Here is a 19,712-nt window from a genome sequence, read left to right as displayed (position 1 = left end):
TTTTTGTAGCGGTTTCAGAATATACAATTAAAATAAATGTAAACAATTAATAGAAAAAATCTCTGAAAATAAAATTTAATTTTTTTAAGTCACTGCTCCATAGCCCAAATCTAAATGGCTTGATATAAAGCACTGGTCTTTGTGATTCACAAAAAGCAGGTGCCAATTCCTGAACAAGAACTGAAGTGACAGGAGAAACTCCCCATGCTGTTAGAGCCCTGAGTATGGGCCCTAATCCAATAATCTGTCCTCATTAATTCCTTTTCATTTCATCTCTGTGAAAGAGGGGAGGGAGAAGGTAAGAGAGGGTTACATGTGCCTATTCTGTTCTTTAGCATCTAGTTAACTGCCAGGAACAAGTATTCATAAGAGGCTACAAAACATTAAAGTACAAATAAGGAGGAAAACCTCCTAGTATATATATGTATTAGGTGGCACAAAGAGTTAAGTGCTCAGCTACTAACTGAAAGGTTGGCAGTTTAAATCCACTCAGTTGCCTTGGAAGAAAGGCCTGGCAATCTACCTCCAAATGGTCACAGCTATTGAAAACCGTATGGAGGGCAGTCCTACTCTGAAAACTCACGGGGTCCTCAGGAGTGAAAATCTCCTCAACGGCAACTGGATTGGTAATCTATATATGGCATAAATGTTCGGAAAATTAGTTTCTGAACATATACACGGCATACAGAATACACTGCACATTAGTATTATGTGCCAAAACCCACTGTCATCAAGTCAATTCTAACTCATAGTGACCCCAAAGGACAGAGTAAAACTGCCACATAGGGTTTCCAAGGCTGTAAGTCTTCACTGAAGCAGACTGCCACATCTGTCTCCTGCAGAGAGGCGGTTGGGTTCGAACCACTGACCTTTCAGTTAGCAGCCAAGTTCTTTAGCCACACAGCCACTAGGGCTCACTGCTGTCATGTACAGTGATTACATAAGCAAATTCTGAAACAAACTGCCTGGGTTTAAATCCTAACTCAATCTATCAGGTGGTTGATCTGGGCACGTTACTTTACCTCTCACTGCCTCAGTTTCCCATTTCTAAAATGGGTCTTATTCAAAAGGTTGTTACGCAGGTTAAATAAAACACACAAGGCACTTAGAAAAAGGCCTTACACACAGAATGAACACAATAAATGTTAGCTTTCACAATTATTAAGGGAATACAAACAGCTTAGTTGAAGAAACTTCCATTGAGAAATAGTTGCGTTCCAAAATTCATGTGTAAAGTCATTTACATCAACTGTTAAAGTTGTATGTTTAGATTCAAGTGATTACTGAGGTGTGTTATGATCTTGAACAGAGTTCAGGGGACTATACAGGCTGAATCTGCATGCCCTTCTCCTGCACATCCATTCCATCTCCCTTGGAGCCCAGACATCATGTTATCAATTAAACCCCTCCCACACTGGTGGTGTACTGTTTAAGAGCTACAGCTGCTAACCAAAAGGTCATCAGTTTAAATCCACCAGGCGCTCCTTGGAAAGTCTATGGCACAGTTCTGCTCTGCTCTATTGGGCCGCTATGAGTTGGAATAGACTCAGTGGCAATGGGTTTTTAATGGGTATGAGTTAACTGTTCAGTGCTTAAAGACATACCAAAAGCAACCACGAACACAAAAGTATAGTAAAAAGTTCTTATTTCAGAATAGCAAAGCCTTTTTCTAACACAGTGGTGAATTAGGGTGGACTGTGGATCAAGAGGAGGCCTGGTGGCATAGTGGTTAATAGCTCAGCTGCTAACCAAAAGGTCAGCAGTTCAAATCCACCAACTAGACCTTGGAAACTCTATGAGGTAGTTCTGCTCTATGCTATAGGGTCTCTATGAGTTAATATCAACTAGGGTCTCTATGGGTTGGAATCAACTTGATGGTGACAAGTTTGATTTGGTTTGGATTAAATTATGACCCTAAAAAACGTGTGTTTCAACTTGGTTAGGCCATGATTCCCACTATTGCCTAGTTGTCCTTCATTTTGTGATTGTAATTTTACTGTAAGAGGATTAGGGTGGGATTGTAACACCACCCTCACTCAGGTCACCTTTCCCTGTGGTGTGACCTGCACCACCTTTTATCTCGCAAGAGGTAAAAGGAAAGGGAAGCAAGCGGAGAGTTGGGGGCCTCAGACTATCAAGAAAGCAGCACCAGGAGCAGAGCATGTCCTCTGGACCCAGGGTCCCTGCACCTGAGAAGCTCCTTGACCATGGGAAGGCTAAGGACAAGGACCTTCTTCCAGAGCCGAAAGAGAGAGAAAGCTTTCCCCTAGAGCTGATGCCTTGAATGTGGACTATTAGCCTACTTTAATGTGAGGTATTACATTTCTCTTGGTTAAAGCCATCCACTCATGGTATTTCTGTTTCGGCAGCACTAGATGATGAAGACAGTGGGTCAAGGTGGAAGGGGTGGATGAAGGACAAAAAAAGAAAAATGGACAACAAGAGAAATATAAGAATTCAGAGAACTGTGAAAATTTAATTCCTGAATATACTTTCTTTCTCCTCCCTATAACTGGAAGGACTTTTCTCATATACAGCATATATAAGTAAATCCCTGCAATATTTAAAACACTTAGATTTTTGTAAAACTCATTCTCTGAAAACTCATGGTGGCCCCATTAATTTGTGGCTTAAAAACAACTCAGAACTAAAAAGAAGCATAAATAAATAAATAAAGGCACTGCTGTCATTTGCGGGTGATGTTCTTTTCCTGCTATCCACAACCCACACACTCGGGAGTTAATTTTCCAGGGTCAGTGTTCATAGACCATCCTCTTTCTCTTACCACCACCCCACCACCCTTAATTATTTAGAAAACGCAGTGCCAGTCAGTGCTCCAAATATCAAGTTTTCTCTCCAAAATGCCAACTCGCACTTGGGGAGCAGGCTACATTCTCAGCTATCAGCAATTCCACTAGCCCCTGCACATAAGGAACATGTCTCCACTGAACTGTTCGTTGTAATTAAAAAAAAAAAAAAAAGTAAAAAACTGTTTCTTAAAACCAGAAAAAAAAAAAAAAACAGGCATTTCCCTATTACCCACCCACCCCACTCTCCCACACCGAGTGCTCCCCTCACCACACACACACTCAAATATTTCCTACCAAGGGTGTGTCCCAAGCACGGGGTCTGGCTCCACTCTTCTTTTACACCCCTTGGAGGCCTCTGGAGAAACCATACCTTTGGTTAGCAATTCCCTGAACCCTGCCTATTCAAGCTGGCACTTATTCAAAAAGGCAGGTGAGTCTTCAAGTCAGGTTTTTAAAAGGAGTTTAAGAGGAGCCAGGTGATATGCCTACTCACCCTCAAGTTTCTCAAAGGTAATAATTTCTTGAGATGTTTACAATGTCTCAACTATGGGTTAATTAAATCCCTTAGGATGGTGGGCATAGGAAAATCCTCCATCTCAATGCCCCCCACTTTGAAAAAAAAGAGGGGGAATCTCCAAAATCACAAATTTGAATTTCTACATACTTGATTGAACTAAGGAGTAAGTTCCTCATCTGTGTTATTCTTGGTTTGAGCCTGGTGGTGCAGTGGTTAAGAGCTCAGCTGCTAACCAAAAGGTCTGCTGTTTGAATCCAACAGCTGCTCCTTAGAAACCGTATGGGGTAGCTCTACTCCGTCCTAGAGGGTTGCTAAGAGTCAGAATTCACTGGATGGCAATTGGTTTGTTTGTTTTTCAATCTTTGGCTGAAAGGTGGACTTTGTTATCAATTTATTAAATCAACTGGTAATTTGCTGGATATTTCTCATACAGGAACTTATGATGTCTTCAAATCCAGCCAATCAGGTTTAGGAAGAGAGAAACTTCTCTACCTTAGCCTCCCTGCCACTCCCACACCTTTTTCATTGATTTCCATGCCCTGTTTAAGTAACATCATTCATTACTTCTCACTATCTAGGTTATCTGAGCCAATTCATGGCAGTCAATTCCACCTGAGCCCTAGGATACCCTCATTTACATACTCTGCCCTGTTGTTCCTTCACCAATGGCTGACCTCACATCTTCCCTTGAATGTCTACTAGGCATCTCAAACTTAATGTGGTTCAAATAAAATTCTTCGTCCAAGTGTCTTGTCTACCTCCCAGTCTTCCTTATCTCAGCAAATGTTCTCACTATCCTCTGGGTTGTTCAGGACAAAAACCTAGAAATCACCCTTGATTTCTCTCCTTTATTCAAATCTTGCATCCAATCCATTGACACATATTCTGGACTCTTGGCACTACCTTAACATAAATCCTGACTCTATCCACTTCTCACTACCTCCACCTTACAGCCACCATCATCTCTTGGTTAAAACTGGACTCCGTGCCACCGATCTTCCCTCTTACAGTCTACATAACAGCATCACCTCAGTGGCTTCTCATGGCAATTAGGAAAAATTCCCAAATCCTTCCCATGGTCTTTCATGATGCGGGGCTTGCCCACCATACTAACCTCATTTCCTAACAGTCTTCCCTCGGTTCACTCCACACTAGCCATGACTTATTTCCTGAGCTTCCTCAAAACATGCCAGAACACTTGGTTATTTAAGGGCCTCAGAAACAACTCTTTCCTTTATTGGCAATATCCTCCCTCCAGAGCTTCATACAGCTATTCTCTCCTTTGATATAGGTCAGTTATCTCCTCAAATATCCTGATCCCATAAGCCTTTACTAACTATTAATCTAAAACAGCTCACCCCACTCATTCCCTCACATGCAACTCTGTCTTATTTTCAAAATATTTAGCTGTCCTTGACATTTTTTGTTAATTATTACCTGTAAATGTATTTTTTGTGGTTGAGAATATATGCAGCAAAACATACATCAACTCAACAGTTTCTACCTGTACAATTTAATGACATCGGTTACATTCAAGTTGTGCAACCATTCTCACCCTCCTTTTCTGAGTAGTTCCTCTGTCATTAGCATAAACCCACTGCTCCTTAAGGTTCCTATCTAATCTTTTCAGTAGCTGTTGTCAATCTGATGCCATATAGACAGTTCTTAAAAGAGCATATGCTCAAGGTAGACCATTTTTATTAGTTAAGTAGCTAATGTTCTGGAGCCCTCGTGGCACAGTGGTTAAGTGATACGGTAGCCAGGCAAAAGAAGAGCAGTTTGAATCCACCACCTGCACCTTGGAAACTCTATGGGGCAGTGCTATTCTGTCCTACAGGGTCTCTGAGTCAGAATCAACTCAACAGCAACAGTATGGTGTTTTCTTTTTTATACTTCAGTTTTAAGATGATTCAAGGGAATGCTTTTGGTGTAATGTTTAAAGATTATCTCACGGCAATAGTTTCAGGAGTTCATTCACCCTCAATGGCTCCAAAAAGTCTAGGGTTCATGAGAATTTGAAATTCTGTTCTGCATTTTCCCCCTTTTGATCAGGGCTTTGCTGTGGACTCTTTGATCAAAATGTTCAGTGACAGTAGCCGGGAACCTTCTGGTTCTTCTGGTCTCATGGCATGCTAGATGTTCTTTTAAAAAACATGAGTGGATGCTGGAGGTTATCAAATACTTATTTTATTACACCTATTAATATAACCACATTTATTTTTCCTGTACATATGGCAAATTATACTGATTCATTTTTGAATGTTAAACTAACCTTGAATTCTTGGGATAGACCCAACTTGGTCATACTATATTCTTCTTTAGAGTATTGCTGGATTTGTTTTGCCTATTTCTTTTTATATTTTGCATCTATGTTCATCAGTGACATTGGCCTGTAATTTTCCCATCTTCTGCTGCTCTTGTCAGGTTTTGGTATCAATATTCATTCTACAAGCTTTATAAAATGAGTTTGGGCATATATTTCATTTTATATTGAAGAATTTGTGAAGTATTTCTTGAATATTTGGCAGAATTTGCAGGAAAAGCCATCTGACATGAAGTTTTCTTTTTGAGAATAGTTTGAGCTCTAATTCAATTCTATTAACAATTGTGGAATTACTTTTGCTTCCTGTTTCTTCTTGAATCGTTGTTATTAACTTACATGGTATGATACGTTTGCCTACTTTACCTAAATTTGCAAATTTATTAGCTAATATGGTTCATAACATTCTCACATTATCTTTAAGTTCTGCAAGATCTGTAGTCATTTTCTTTCTAATTCCTGATATTCGTTATTTATACCTTCATTCTTTTTCACTTGATCAATCTTGCCTAAAGTTTGTCAATTTTACTAGCATTTTCTAAGAATCAACTTTAGTCTTTGTTGATCATCTGTTGCATGTATCCAATCATTAATAGAAACAAAAATTCCTATGAATGTTTGTTTCTGTTTTTTTCCCAACATTTTGAATGGATGTTTAACTCACTTATTTTTCAAAATTTGTTCTTTCCAATTATATTTTTAAGGCTATAAGTTTCCTATATTATATTGTCTGTACTGCACCAATTTTTATATGCACTATGTTCATAATTTTTCACTTCAAAATATATTCTAATTTTCATTATGATGTCTTTTTTAATGCCTAGTATTTTAAAATATCCAAGCACATGGAGATTTTGTATTTTCTTTTTCTAATATGTTTTTTTTAATTATGCTGTACTTACACAGTATCCTCTATATTATTGCAGACTCTTGAAATTTGTTGAGACTTGCTTTATAACACCGTATACAGTCAACTTTTATAAACACTATGTATGTGCATGAGATGAATGTATATTCTTTAGTGGTTAGATAACACACACACATACACATATATCAATTTGGTATTTTTATACATGTTAAATCTTCTGTACCCTTGACAATTTATGGACTTCTATGTTTCTGAGGGGTGTGTTAAAAATCTATTATGATGCATGATGTCAAAAGGAGCCCCAGTAGTGCAGTGGTTAAGCACTCAGCTGTTAAACCTTTTGATTTGATCCACCAACTACTCCAAAGGAGAAAGATATGACAGTTTCCTTCCATAAAGATTACAGCCTTAGAAATCCTTTGGAGAAGTTCTACTCCATCCTATAGTCACTATGAGTCAGAATTGACTCATCAGCACATAAGAAAAAATGTATGATGTGATGGAAACTGAGCAGTACGAAGGTATAAGAATTGGTCCTACCTCCAGGGTCAAAGGATGAAGGACAGAGAAAACAGCAGAGACATCCAAAAGCTTGGAAAAAAGGGGGCTGAGAGGACAATGGTTGGTGGTTTAAGGGCTTTGAAGGGCTACCACATATACTGAGGAATCTGGAGTGCAATATTCTTGCCTAAGGATGAAGACATGCTCATAAAGATCCTGACAAAGCTTTAGGCTTGCACCTCTGGCTGATCTTTGGGCTCCACGGGGGCAGGAAGTGAAGGCTAAGGCAGAGTTTTAGGCGCTTTTGCTTAGCACTGAAAGAACACCCCAGTTCAGAGCCAATCTGCAAAGACTGGGATAATGTTCCTTTTTCTTTTTGGCTACAAGCATTTAAAGAAATCACTGTCAGGTCATGAACTGACTGCTGACATAACAGAACAGAACTTCAGTGTCCACACATGAGAAGACATACAATCTTTGCAGAAATAGTTTGGAAACATCACTAAGCAAATGGATGACTGGTCCTCAACAATTAAAAAAAAAAAAAAAGCAAACCCTAATGACTGGAGGGACTCTGGTTTCCAGAGTTACATTATAATATTTAAGATAACCAGTTTTCAACACACTATTTTAAGTCATAAAAGGAAAAAGAAAAGGATGGTTCATTTGTTAAGAAGAAAGAAAGAAGAGAATGAACAGAAAGCATCCCTAAGGAAACACAGATATTGGGATTACTAGACAAAGATTTTAAACCAATTGTCTTAAATTTCCTCAAAGAGCTAAAGAAACCATAGACAAAAAAAAAAGGAAACCAAAAGAATGCATGAACAAGTAGAAAATATTAATAAAGAAATATTATACAAAAGAACCAAATAGAAATTATAGAGCTGAAAAGTAGAATAGCTGAAATAAAATTTTCATTAGAGGAGCTCAACAGGAGATTTGAGCAAGAAAGCAGGAAAATGTAAACTTGAAAAAGCACAACTGAAATTGTTCTAACTGAGGAGCATAAAGGAAAAAGAATGAAGAAAATGAACAGAGCCTAAGGGACCTGCGGGACAACATCAAGCATACCAATATACTCATTAAGGAGTCCCAGAAAGGAAAGAAAGATGAAAGGACAGAAAGAATATTTGAAAACGTAATGACTGGAAGGTTCCCAAATGTCATCTAGATATCCAAGAAGCTCAATAAACTCAAAGGACAATAAATACATAGATATCCACAGAGAGACATAATCAAAATGTCAAGAGACGAAGACAGAAACTTGAAAATAGCAAGAGATAAGTGACCCCTAATGTACAAGAAGAGAGTCTCAACAAGTTTAACTGTTGATTTTTCATCAGACACCATTGAGATGAGAAAATAGTGGGATGATGTATTTAAGATACTGGAAAAAAAATACAGAAACAAAACTATGAACCAAGATGTCAATATCTAGCAAAACTATCTTTCAAAAATGAAGGTGAAATTAAGACATGCCCAGATACACAAAACCTGAGGGAGTATGTTAGCAGCAGAACTGCCTTATGAGAAATGCTACAGGGAATCATCCTGGCTGGCACGGAAGGACACTAGACAGTAACTTGAAGCCATAAAAAGAAACGAAGACTCCGTAAAGGTAACTACTTAGATAAAACAAAGTCAGTAATATTTTTATATCACGCCTCTCTTTTTTTCATATATGATTTAAAGCACGAATGCATAAAAATACTTACACATCTCTCTTAATGGACACACAATGTATAAAGATGCAATTTTTGTACCAGCAACGTAAGTAGGGGAGGTAACTGAGCTGAATAAAAGCAGAATTTTCTATACTGTTGAAGCTAAATTTGTATTAATTAAAAGAAGATTGTTATAAATATAAGATATTAATTGTAATCCTCATGCTCACCACTAAGAAGTTAAAAAATATAAGGAAAGGAAACAAGGAGAGGATCAAAATTGTACACTTGAAAAAAAATCAGTCAAACACAAAAGTGGACAGTAGTGAAGAAAATGAGAAACCAAATGCGTATATGACCTACTATTACAAAGTAGAAGATATAAGTCCTTCCTTATCATTAATCGCTTTAAATATAAATAGATTAAATTCACAATTGGGATCATTAAAGTTGTGTGTCAACTTTGTCGGACCATGATTCTCAGTGCTTTGGCAGTTATGATGTAGTTTAGCAGTCGTAAAACGATGCAATCACTTCCATGATGAGATGTGATATAATGTGATTACCTCCATGATGGGATCTGCTGTGAGTAGCCAATCAGATGTAAAGGAGTTTCCTCAGGGGTGTGGACTGCATCCAATATAGGTGGACTTTCTGGCAAGGCTCTTGAGCTTTTGCTCACTCTGAATCCTGCAGCTGGCTCCTCGTCATCTGATCTCAAATTTTTGGGACTCGAACTCTCAGCTTACCTTCCAATTTTGGGATTCATCAGCCTCCGCAGTCTGTGAGCCGCGGGCTGCCAGCTTACCTGCCGATCTTGAGATTTGTCAGCCTTTGCAGCCTGTGAGCCACAGACCTGTTGTATGACCTGCAGATCTTGAGTTCTGCAGTCCCTGCATCTATGTGAGTCAGGAGAAGCCACCAGCCTGACCCATGGACTTGAGACTTACCAGCCTCTATAGCCTTGGGAGCCATTTCCTTGATATAAATCTATTTATATATAAATACATACATATATATATCTCACTGGTTTTGCTTCTCTAGAGAACCCAGCCTAAGATACCAATTAAAAGACAAACACTGGCAGAATGAATAAAAAAATCATTCAATTGCTATCAAGCTGATCTGACTCATGGTGACCCCTCCCCCCATGTGTGTCAGAGTAGTAGTGACACTCAAGTGTGTGAGTTCAACAGCTAATTTTTCAAAAGTAGACCGCCAAGCCTTTCTTCCGAAGTGCCTCTGGGTGGACTCAAACCTCCAACATTTTGGTTAGCAGCTGAATGCATTAACCATTTGCACCTCCCAAGGACTCTATGTTTATTTCTGTATTACTTGTCTTTATACTATATACATACACACACACATAGACATCCATGAGTGGTTCATACAGATGCTTTGGACTTCGACTAGCAGGGCTCTATTAATTATTGATAGAAAAGTACTGATACCAATTACAAATGCGTATTTGTCCATTTCCCCTTTCAGATTTATTAGTTTTTGTATTTTGGAGCCCTGTTGTTAAATATGTACACATTTAGGATGGTTGTATCTTTTTGGAGAAGTGAACCTTTATTATGTTATGTCCCTACCTATTCCCAATAATACTCCTTTTTCTGAAGTATAATTTGTCTGATATTAATATAGTACTGCAGTAGAAATGGATAATTTTCAACCATTTCAAGAGGTAGCATAAGATCAAGAACTGATGGTATAAAAGGAAGAAATCGAAGCTGCATTGAAGGCATTGGTGAAAAAACTATCCTCTCTCCACCATCTTCACTAACTCTGACACCAACTGTCCCTCACACAGCACTCCCTACTTCTCTGCTGGGTTCAATAATTCATTGCAACGGCCACACAGAGCTCACAGTCCATATTCATGATTATGGGGTTTATTAGGGAAGTAACAGTTATAACCCAGGCTCAAAGACACTCAGAATACAGTTCTTCTATTGGGACAGCCTCTTCCCTCCTGTGCTCATAGGCATGCCTCTGCCTGGCCTTGGGCCTCTCTCCAAAGGCACTCAGCTTTCCTTCTCCCTGGGCCATCATCTCCTATAGCCGGGTCCCTGTTGCTTGGTCTCTCCTGCCATGGCATCTTACCGTCTTCAGGGTTACAGCTTCCTCTCTCTATCTCAGTCTCTGCTTCTAGGAGCTTCTCAGTGCAGGGATCTCAGGTCCATAATATATGCTCAGCTCCTGGCTGTTCTTCCTTGATGGGAGTTGAATCCTCCTCTTTGCTCTGGAACTGGTTCTCTTTGAAGGGAAAACTAAACAATCCCCTTGGTGAGCCACAATTACCCTATCACACAGTCCTGCCCAAGTACCAGGGTAGATGTTATAAGACCATGGCTAGAAAGGCCACACAAAGTAAACAATCACATCACAGTACCTTGGACTCATTTTTCGAGTGAAGTATCAAAAATCCCATCAGAACGGATTGATAAAGAACATAATCAATAGCAAGAACATTTTCATAATTATGTTTTCTGTATTTGGAAGAAATCTATAGCACTATTCTTATTTTGCCAATTCACAGGGATCACAGAGATTAGTGGTAGATATCGCAGTACCAGAAAACTCTCTGGTGAAACAGTCTCTGAGCAGTCTTACAAACACGGATATTCCACCAGAGTCAAAAGAATGACGTTACATTAATCATCAAAGAGAACATTTCAAGATCTAGCCTGAAGTACAATGCTGTCACTGATAGGCTAATATCCATACACTTACGAGGAAGACCAGTTTATATGACTATTCAAATTTATGCACCAACCACCAATGCCAAAGACAAAGAAATTGAAGATTTTAAACAACTTCTGCAGCCTGAGATTGATCAAACATGCAATCAAGATGCATTGATAATTACTGGTCATTAGAATGTTAAAGTTGGAAACAAAGAAGGAAAAGTAGTTGGAAAATACAGCATTGCTGATAGAAATGATGCCAGAAATCTCATGAAAGAATTTTGCAAGACCAGTGACTCATCCAACTATTTTTTTTTCACCAACATAAACGGCAGCTATACACGTGGACTTTACCAGATGGAATACACAGGAATCAAACTGACTACATCTGTGGAAAGAGAAGATGGGAAAACTCATATCATCAGTCAGAACAAGGCCAGGGATCGATTGTGAAACAGACTGTCAATTGCTCATATGGGAGTTCAAGTTGAAACTGAAGAAAATTAGAATAAGTCAAAAAGGGCCAAGGTACAACCTTGAGTATATCTCACCTGTATTTAGAGACCACCTCAAGAATACATTTTACATGTTAAACACTAACGACTGACGACCACGTGAGTTGGGGAATGACATCAAGGACATCACACATGAAGAAAGCAAGAGGTCCTTTAAAAGACAGGAAAGAAAGAAAAGACCAAACGGATGTCGGAAGAGACTCTGAACCTTGCTCTTGAATGTCGAGTAGCTAAAGTGAAAGGAAGAAATGACGAAGTAATAGAGCTGAACAGAAGATTTCAAAGGGTGGCTTGAGAAGAAAAAGTATTATAATGACATGTGTAAAGATCTGGAGATAGATAACCAAAAGGGAAGAACACACTCAGCATTTCTCAAGCTGAAAGAACTGAAGAAAAAATTCAACCCTTGAGTTGCAATACTGAAGGATTCTACGAGTATAATATTAAACGACGCAGGAAGCATCAAAAGAAGATGAAAGTAATACCCACAGTCACTATGCCAAAAAGGATTGGTCGACCTTCAACCATTTCAGGAAGTAGCATATGATCAGAAACCGATGGTACTGAAGGAAGAAGTCCATGCTGCACTGAAGGAATTGGTGAGAAAAAAAAGCCTCCAAGAATTGACGGAATACCAACTGAGATGTTTCACCAAATGGATGCAGCACTGGAATCGCTCACTTGTCTAATCCCAAGAAATTTGGAATACAGCTACCTGGCCTATGAACTGGAAAGGATCCATATTTACACCTATTCCTAAGAAAGGTGATCCAACCAAATGTGGAAATTGTCAAACAATATCATTAATATCACATGCAAGTAATATTCTGCTAAAAATCATTCAAAAGCAGCTGCAGCAGTACATTGACAGGGAACTGCCAGAAATTTAAGCAGGATTCAGAAGAGGACATGGAAGAAGGGATATCACAGCTGATGTCATATCGATTCTGGCTGAAAGCAGAGAATACCAGAAAGATGTTTAAACCTGTGTTTTATTGACTATGCAAAGGCCTTTGACTGCTTGGATCATAACAAATTATGGATAACATTGCGAAGAGTGGGAATTCCAGAACACTCAATTGTGCTGATGAGGAACCTGATCAAGAGGTAGACGCTCAAACAGAAAAAAGTGATACTGCGTGGTTTAAAGTCAGGAAAGGTGTGTGTCAGGGTTGTATCCTTTCACGATACTTACTTATTCTGCAAATAATCTGAGAAGCTGGACTATACAAAGAACACGACATCAGGATTGGAGGAAGACTCATTAACCTGCATTTTGCAGATGACACAACCCTGCTTGCTAAAAGATAAGAGGACTTGAAGCACTTACTGATGAAGATCAAAGACCGCGGCCTTCAGTAGAGATTGCACTTCAACATAAAGAAAACAAAAATCCTCACAACTGGATCAATGAGCAGCATCATGATTAACGGAGAAAAGATTGAAGTTGTCAAGGATTTCATTTTATTTGGATCCACAATCGACACCCATGGAAACAGCAGTTAAGAAATCAAAAGATGCACTGCCATCAGGCAAATTGGTGCAAAAGACCTCCAAAGTGTTGAAAAGCAAAGACATCACCTTGAAAACTAAGATGCAACTGATCCAAGCCAAGGTGTTTTCAGTGGCCTCGTATGTGTGGGAAAGCTGGCCGATGAATAAGGAAGACTCTAGAAGAATTGATGCCTTTTAATTGTGTTGGTGAAGAATTCTGAATATACCATGAACTGCCAAAAGAACGAAAAAATCTATCCTGAAAGAAGTATAACCAGAATGTACCCTAGCCTAGAAACAAAGATGGCTGGCTAGACTACATCCTACATACTTTGGACCTGTTTTCAGAAGGAATTAGTCCATGGAGAAGGATATCATGTACTATTTCTTTGGACTATCTAAGACCTGAAGAACAAAATCTCATGGTCCAAATTAACGTTTTTACTTACTCATTTTCAAATGTAGCCCTGGTGGAACAGTGGTTAAGAGCCTGGCTGAAACTAAAAGGTTTCAACCAGCCTCTCCTTAGAAACCCTACTGTGCAGTTCTATTCTGTCCAATAGGGTCACTGTTAGTTAAAATTTAATCCACAGCAATGAGTTATTTAATTTTCAAATATAATTTTTTTGTGTTAATGTCTAAATTCTAAAGTAAATTTCATTTTATAAACTTCTGGTTTTATAAATTTATTTTCTATTATTCAAATTTATTGTTATGGCAGAATCAAATTTAAAAAGTGACATAATTTTCAATCCAGGCAAAATGAAACGGCAATAACTAAGTGCCGTGCAAAAATGGAAGCCTGCAGAAGATAAAAAGAAAATGATCTGTGAATCCCTAAAGACTATTCCAAAACTCGTTTTTAGAATGTAATAAATCAGCAGAGACTTCTTCCATTAAAGGTACGTGCTTAATGGGTGGGAATCATCCTACTAGTACCACTAGTGCTGAAATTAATGATGGCAATACAAATATAACAGAATTTGTTCCAAATTCTGCATCCATTTCTCGCTGTAGTAAAAAAAAAAAGAAATTAGTAATGATCTAGAAAGTGAAACTAAGAATATTAAATTGTCACATCTGCAGACCCCATAAATAACAGACATGCAGATCCTGCCTTGTGGAATAATTTTCTTCCAATGAAGTAAATTACTGGATCAAAAGAGGCCCAAGTGATTGTCAACATCACAGTTGTCCACTTGTAAATTCGTGTTGAAAATTCCTGGACGGTAAACAAAGTTCTGTAGCCAGAATTTTTTCTAGAGTGCAAAGTTAATGATGAAAATTATAAGAGGGAGTGGCTACTGCAATCTCCATCAGTCAGCTCTGTGTACTGCTTTGTTAGCAAACCTACTAACCAAACAAACAAACCCGTCATCCTCATTTAATTCTCGAATTGTTACAGATGAATTTAGCAATTGGTGCAAATTGAATAGGATCGGTAAACATGAAAATAGTTCAATTCACAGAGATTATGTTATCATATTTAAACCAAACACATTGTTCTGGCTTAATTTATGAACTGGAATCACAAATTAATGAACATCAGTATTGAAAAGCCATTTTGTAATGTGTCGTTGTTGTCATAACAATCACTGAAAGTGGACTATCTTCGTGAAAAAGAAATGAAGTCTTTGGGTCCCCACGAAATGGAAAATTTTAAAGTTGGCTTCAACTTGCTGCTCATTTGATCTATTTTTAGCAAGTCACATCTCAAAACACGGTAACACAGGAAAGGGCAATCCATCCCATAATTCTAAAATAATGTGTAAAAAATGTATAATCTTGATAAGTGATGAAGTTCAATCAACTACTGTCAGTGAAATAAGCATAGCTCGATATTTCATTTTGTCTGTGGATTCCACTTCTGAGCCTTCTCATACAGGCCAGCTAAGGATTGTTTAAAGATCCGTATCTCCAACAGATAGAAAACCTGTGTGGTGATTTATCACATTTGCTAGCTTAAAAAATCTAAAAAATCATACTGGTAAAGACATTGCAAAGCAAGTGTTTCACTAATTATGTGAAGTTTGCAAAATTGATTTTTCTAAGTGCAGAGACCAATCCTATGACAATGCTGCCATTACGTCACTGCATTATAAAGGCATACAACAGAAAATTCTGGAATGAAATTAATATGCCCTTTTCATACCAAGGTGCTGCACATTCACTTAATTTTGTAGGATGTATCACAATAGATTTTTTTTGTCCAAAAGCAATTGATGTTTTTTCTAATATTCAGTTACTTTACAAATTTTTTGCCACCTCTACTCACTGATGAGCTGTTCTTAAAACACACTCAGGGAATGATTGAGCATTAAAATGTCTAATACACATTGGGAAGCACATGCTATAGCAACAAGTACAATTCTAGGCACCACACAGAATATTGCTGAAGACCAGATACAGAAAGGAAACACCAAAACAGAAGCTAAAATCATCGCTGCCTTAGTCACCTAGTGCTGCCACAACAGATACCATAAGTGGATGGCTTTAACAAAGAGAAATTTATTTTCTCACAGTCTAGTAGGTTACAAGTCCAAATTCAGGACGTCAGCTCCAGGGGAAGGTTTTCTCTCTCTGTTGATTCTGGAAGAAGGTCCTTGTCCTCCATCTTCCCATGGTCAAGGAGCTTCTCAGGCGCAGGGACCCCGGGTCCAAAGGACATGCTCTACTCTTGGTAGTATGAGGTCCCCAACTCTCTATCCTTTCATCTCCTGGGAGATAAAAGGTGGTGCAGGCCACGCCCTAGGGAAACTCCCTGTATCTCAAATCAGGGAGGTGTTAAAATCCCACCCTAATCCTCTCAACATAAAATTACCATCACAAAATGGAGGACAACCTCACATGGCCTATCCAAGTTGATACACACATTTTGGGGGGACATAATTCAATCCATGACATTCTACCCTTTGGCCCCCCCAAAATCACATTCTTGCAAATGGAAAACATATTCATCCCATCACAAACCAAAACCAAACCCACTGCCGTCCAGTCGATTCTGACTCATAGCGACCCTATAGGACAGAGTAGAACTTCCCCATAGAGTTTCCAAGGAGTGCCTGGCAGATTCGAACTGCCAACCTTTCAGTTAGCAGCTGTAGCACTTAACCACTACGCCACCAGGGTTTCCTCATCCCATCATAGCATAGAAAAAGTCTTAAATCAAGTCCAAGTCCAAAATTCAAAAACCCCTCTTCATCTGTGAAATCTAGGACACAAGTTATCTGCTTCCAAAGGTACAATGGCATAAAAGGAACAAGCTAGACATTTCCATTACAAACTGAAGAACTTGAGGGAAAGAAGGCATAACATGAACCAAGCGAGTCAGGAGAACACATCGCATTAGCCCTCAAAGACATTGCAAACCAAGTGTTTCACTAATTAGATGAAGCTTGCAAAATTGATTTTTCTAAGTTCAGAGACCAATCCTATGACAATGCTGAGAAATGTCACTGCATTATAAAGGCATGCAACAGAAAATTCTGGAATGTAATGAATATGCCATTTTCATACCAAGGTGCTGCATATTCACTTAATTTTGTAGGATGTATCACAATGGATTTTTGTCCAAAAAATGATTTTTTTCTTCTATTCAGATATTTTACAAATTTTTTGCCATCTCTATTCACCGATGAGCTGTTCATAGGCCATGATCAGCATTAAAATGTCTTTCTAATACCCACTGGGAAGCACATGCTACAGCAACGAATGCAATCCTGGAATCACACGCTCAGATTCTAGGTGCCATAGAGAATATTGCTGAAGACCAGTCACAAAAAGGAGATACCAGAACAGAAGCTTAAAACGTCACCAACAAAATGTAAACACAGCCCATATATTTATGTTTGTTATGTATAATAATATATAGCATCATTTTCATTTGATGAGTCAATTCTCCAAGATTCAGAAATAAATTTATAGACATGCATGGATCTCTACCACCTATTAACAAGATATTTACATAAGAGAATATTTTGAAAACACAATAAAACAAATACTGCCAAATACTGATTATCAAGCAGTTCCTTGTTGCAGAAGCATTAAAAGAAACAAGTAAATGACAGAAATGCTCCAGAAGTATTGAGTGCCAGGGATCAATTTCACACAACCATCCTCACTGACACACTTGAATCTTGCATGAAATGAAGGGTGAAGATGTATGAAGTTCCTTCTGATATTTTTTTCCTTCTTAATGTGAATATAACTGATGAAGAATTCCTGAAGGTACCCAATAAACCATCACAGGCTTATCCTGACGAGGAAACCCTGGTGGCACAGTGGGTAAGTGCTACGACTGCTAACCAAGAGGACGGCAGTTCAAATCCACCAGGTGCCCCTTGGAAACTCTATCGGGCAGTTCTACTCTGTCCTATAGGGGCAGGATGAGTCAGAATCGACTCGACAGCAGTGGGTTTCGTTTTTATCCTGATGACTTAAGATAAACCTTTATGGAGAAGTGCTACAATTTCATTCTCACATTAGAATTAAGTTTAGAGATTCAAGACAAATTTTACTCATGTAGGCGTGTAAACCAAAAATCCAAACCCATTGCTGGTGAATTGATTTCAGCACATAGCAACGCTATAGGACAGAGTAGAATTGCCCCCATAGGGTTTCCATGGAGCAGCTAATGTATTCGAACTGCCAAGCTTTTGGTTAGCAGCTGAGTTCTTAACCACTGCACCACCAGTGCTCCAAATATACTCTGGCCCAGTAGTTCAAATGCAACAGCTGCTCCTTGAAAACCCTATGAGGCAGTTCTACTCTGACCTATAGGGTCATTATGCATCAGAATGGACTCCAACCCAGCAGGTTTGTTCTGCCTACTGCCTCATCCCTATTTCATTTTCTCAGAGATAAGTTTCTGTGATAGTGTCAGATTCAGGAATGTGATGAAAAATGTCTCTTGTAGGGGTGGGGCCAAGATGGCAGAATAGTCAGATGCTTTGTGTAGCCCCTCTTATAACAAAGACCCAGAGAAGTAAATCGATTATATATGACAATCTAGGAGCCCTGAACATCAAAGGTGAAGTCACAGAATTGGACTTAGTGGCAGGGGGAGGGGGATGTGGTTCAGAAGCAGTGAGAGGTTGACAGATCTGACCCGGCAGAAACCAGCACCCTGCAGGCTGGATCGGATGGCATGTGCGGTGACGCAAGCAGTGACGCTCGGGACATGTTTTTCACATCAGAAGAGACCGAGTGGTAGAAAGTCTACACAAGCCTCCAGAACCAGTGAAAAACAGTGCCAAGTTGGCAAAAGATAAGTACATGCATTTAAAATGCCACACAAATCAAAAATCATCCCCTTTGGGAAGAACATCTCTCCCATTTACCTGCTTCCTCCCTCTCTGTTTTTAGTCTTAGACCAGCTTCGGCTATTTCTGGGTCCTCTGGGCCAGAAGTAGGAACTATCACATGCCCTGGAGCAGGAACAAACAACAAAAAATAATCTGCCAGTTTCCCTAAGCTAGGAACTCAGGGAAGGCACAGACATAAGGGGTCCAAGGACTCTGAATGCCTTTCACCCTTGCATAGACCTGTGTGGGCCCATTTCAACAGCGTAGGCCCTCATTAGCACACTACAATTTTATTTTCAACTGTATCAGCTATAAAGTGGAGTGGCAGGTTCGTGATATTTGACAACGTTCTGCCAATTAAGCAGGGTCCTCACCTACCCTCATCAGTGACCTGAGGGTTGGTGGCTCCACCCACGTCACCTAGCCACCCAATTCAGGAGTCCAAGAATAAGTGGTGAATCCCAGTACTTACAACCAACAGCATTGGGTGCCCATGGTCTGGCTGCAAAACCCACCCACCTATGTGCTCTAGGGAACAGGGACATGCTTTCCTCCCAGACACTCAGGGGCAGTCATTCCCCCCACAGTAGCCAGACACCTGTACCTACACCAATCAACCCTGTCTATGCAGGACTGTAGGTGAGAGCCTAAACCACACACTTGGTGACCGACTACATGGACAACTGAGCTGAATCCATACAAGAAAAGTAAAAGGGCTCCTAGGCTCACATACCTATTAACAGCTCTGATCACCTGGTGACAGGATGTAAGAGCTTCAAGGGTGCCAATAATCAAACTAGCTCAACCAAGCAGCCTATTTGGGCATATTAAAATAAAACAAGAAGCTAGGACACAATACAACAACAACAACAAAAAAAAAACCAAACCCAGTGCCATCAAGTAGGTTCCGACTCAGTAAGCAAACATGAAATAAATGAATATAATAACTTATTGATGGCTCAGAGACAAGTGTAAATATCAAATAACATAAAGAGGCAGACCATGATGGATTCAGGAAGCTCCCAAA

This window comes from Loxodonta africana, unplaced genomic scaffold (assembly GCF_030014295.1).
Source record: "Loxodonta africana isolate mLoxAfr1 unplaced genomic scaffold, mLoxAfr1.hap2 scaffold_371, whole genome shotgun sequence".
Lineage (NCBI taxonomy): Eukaryota > Metazoa > Chordata > Mammalia > Proboscidea > Elephantidae > Loxodonta > Loxodonta africana.
Note: the sequence above shows the minus strand (reverse complement) of the source record.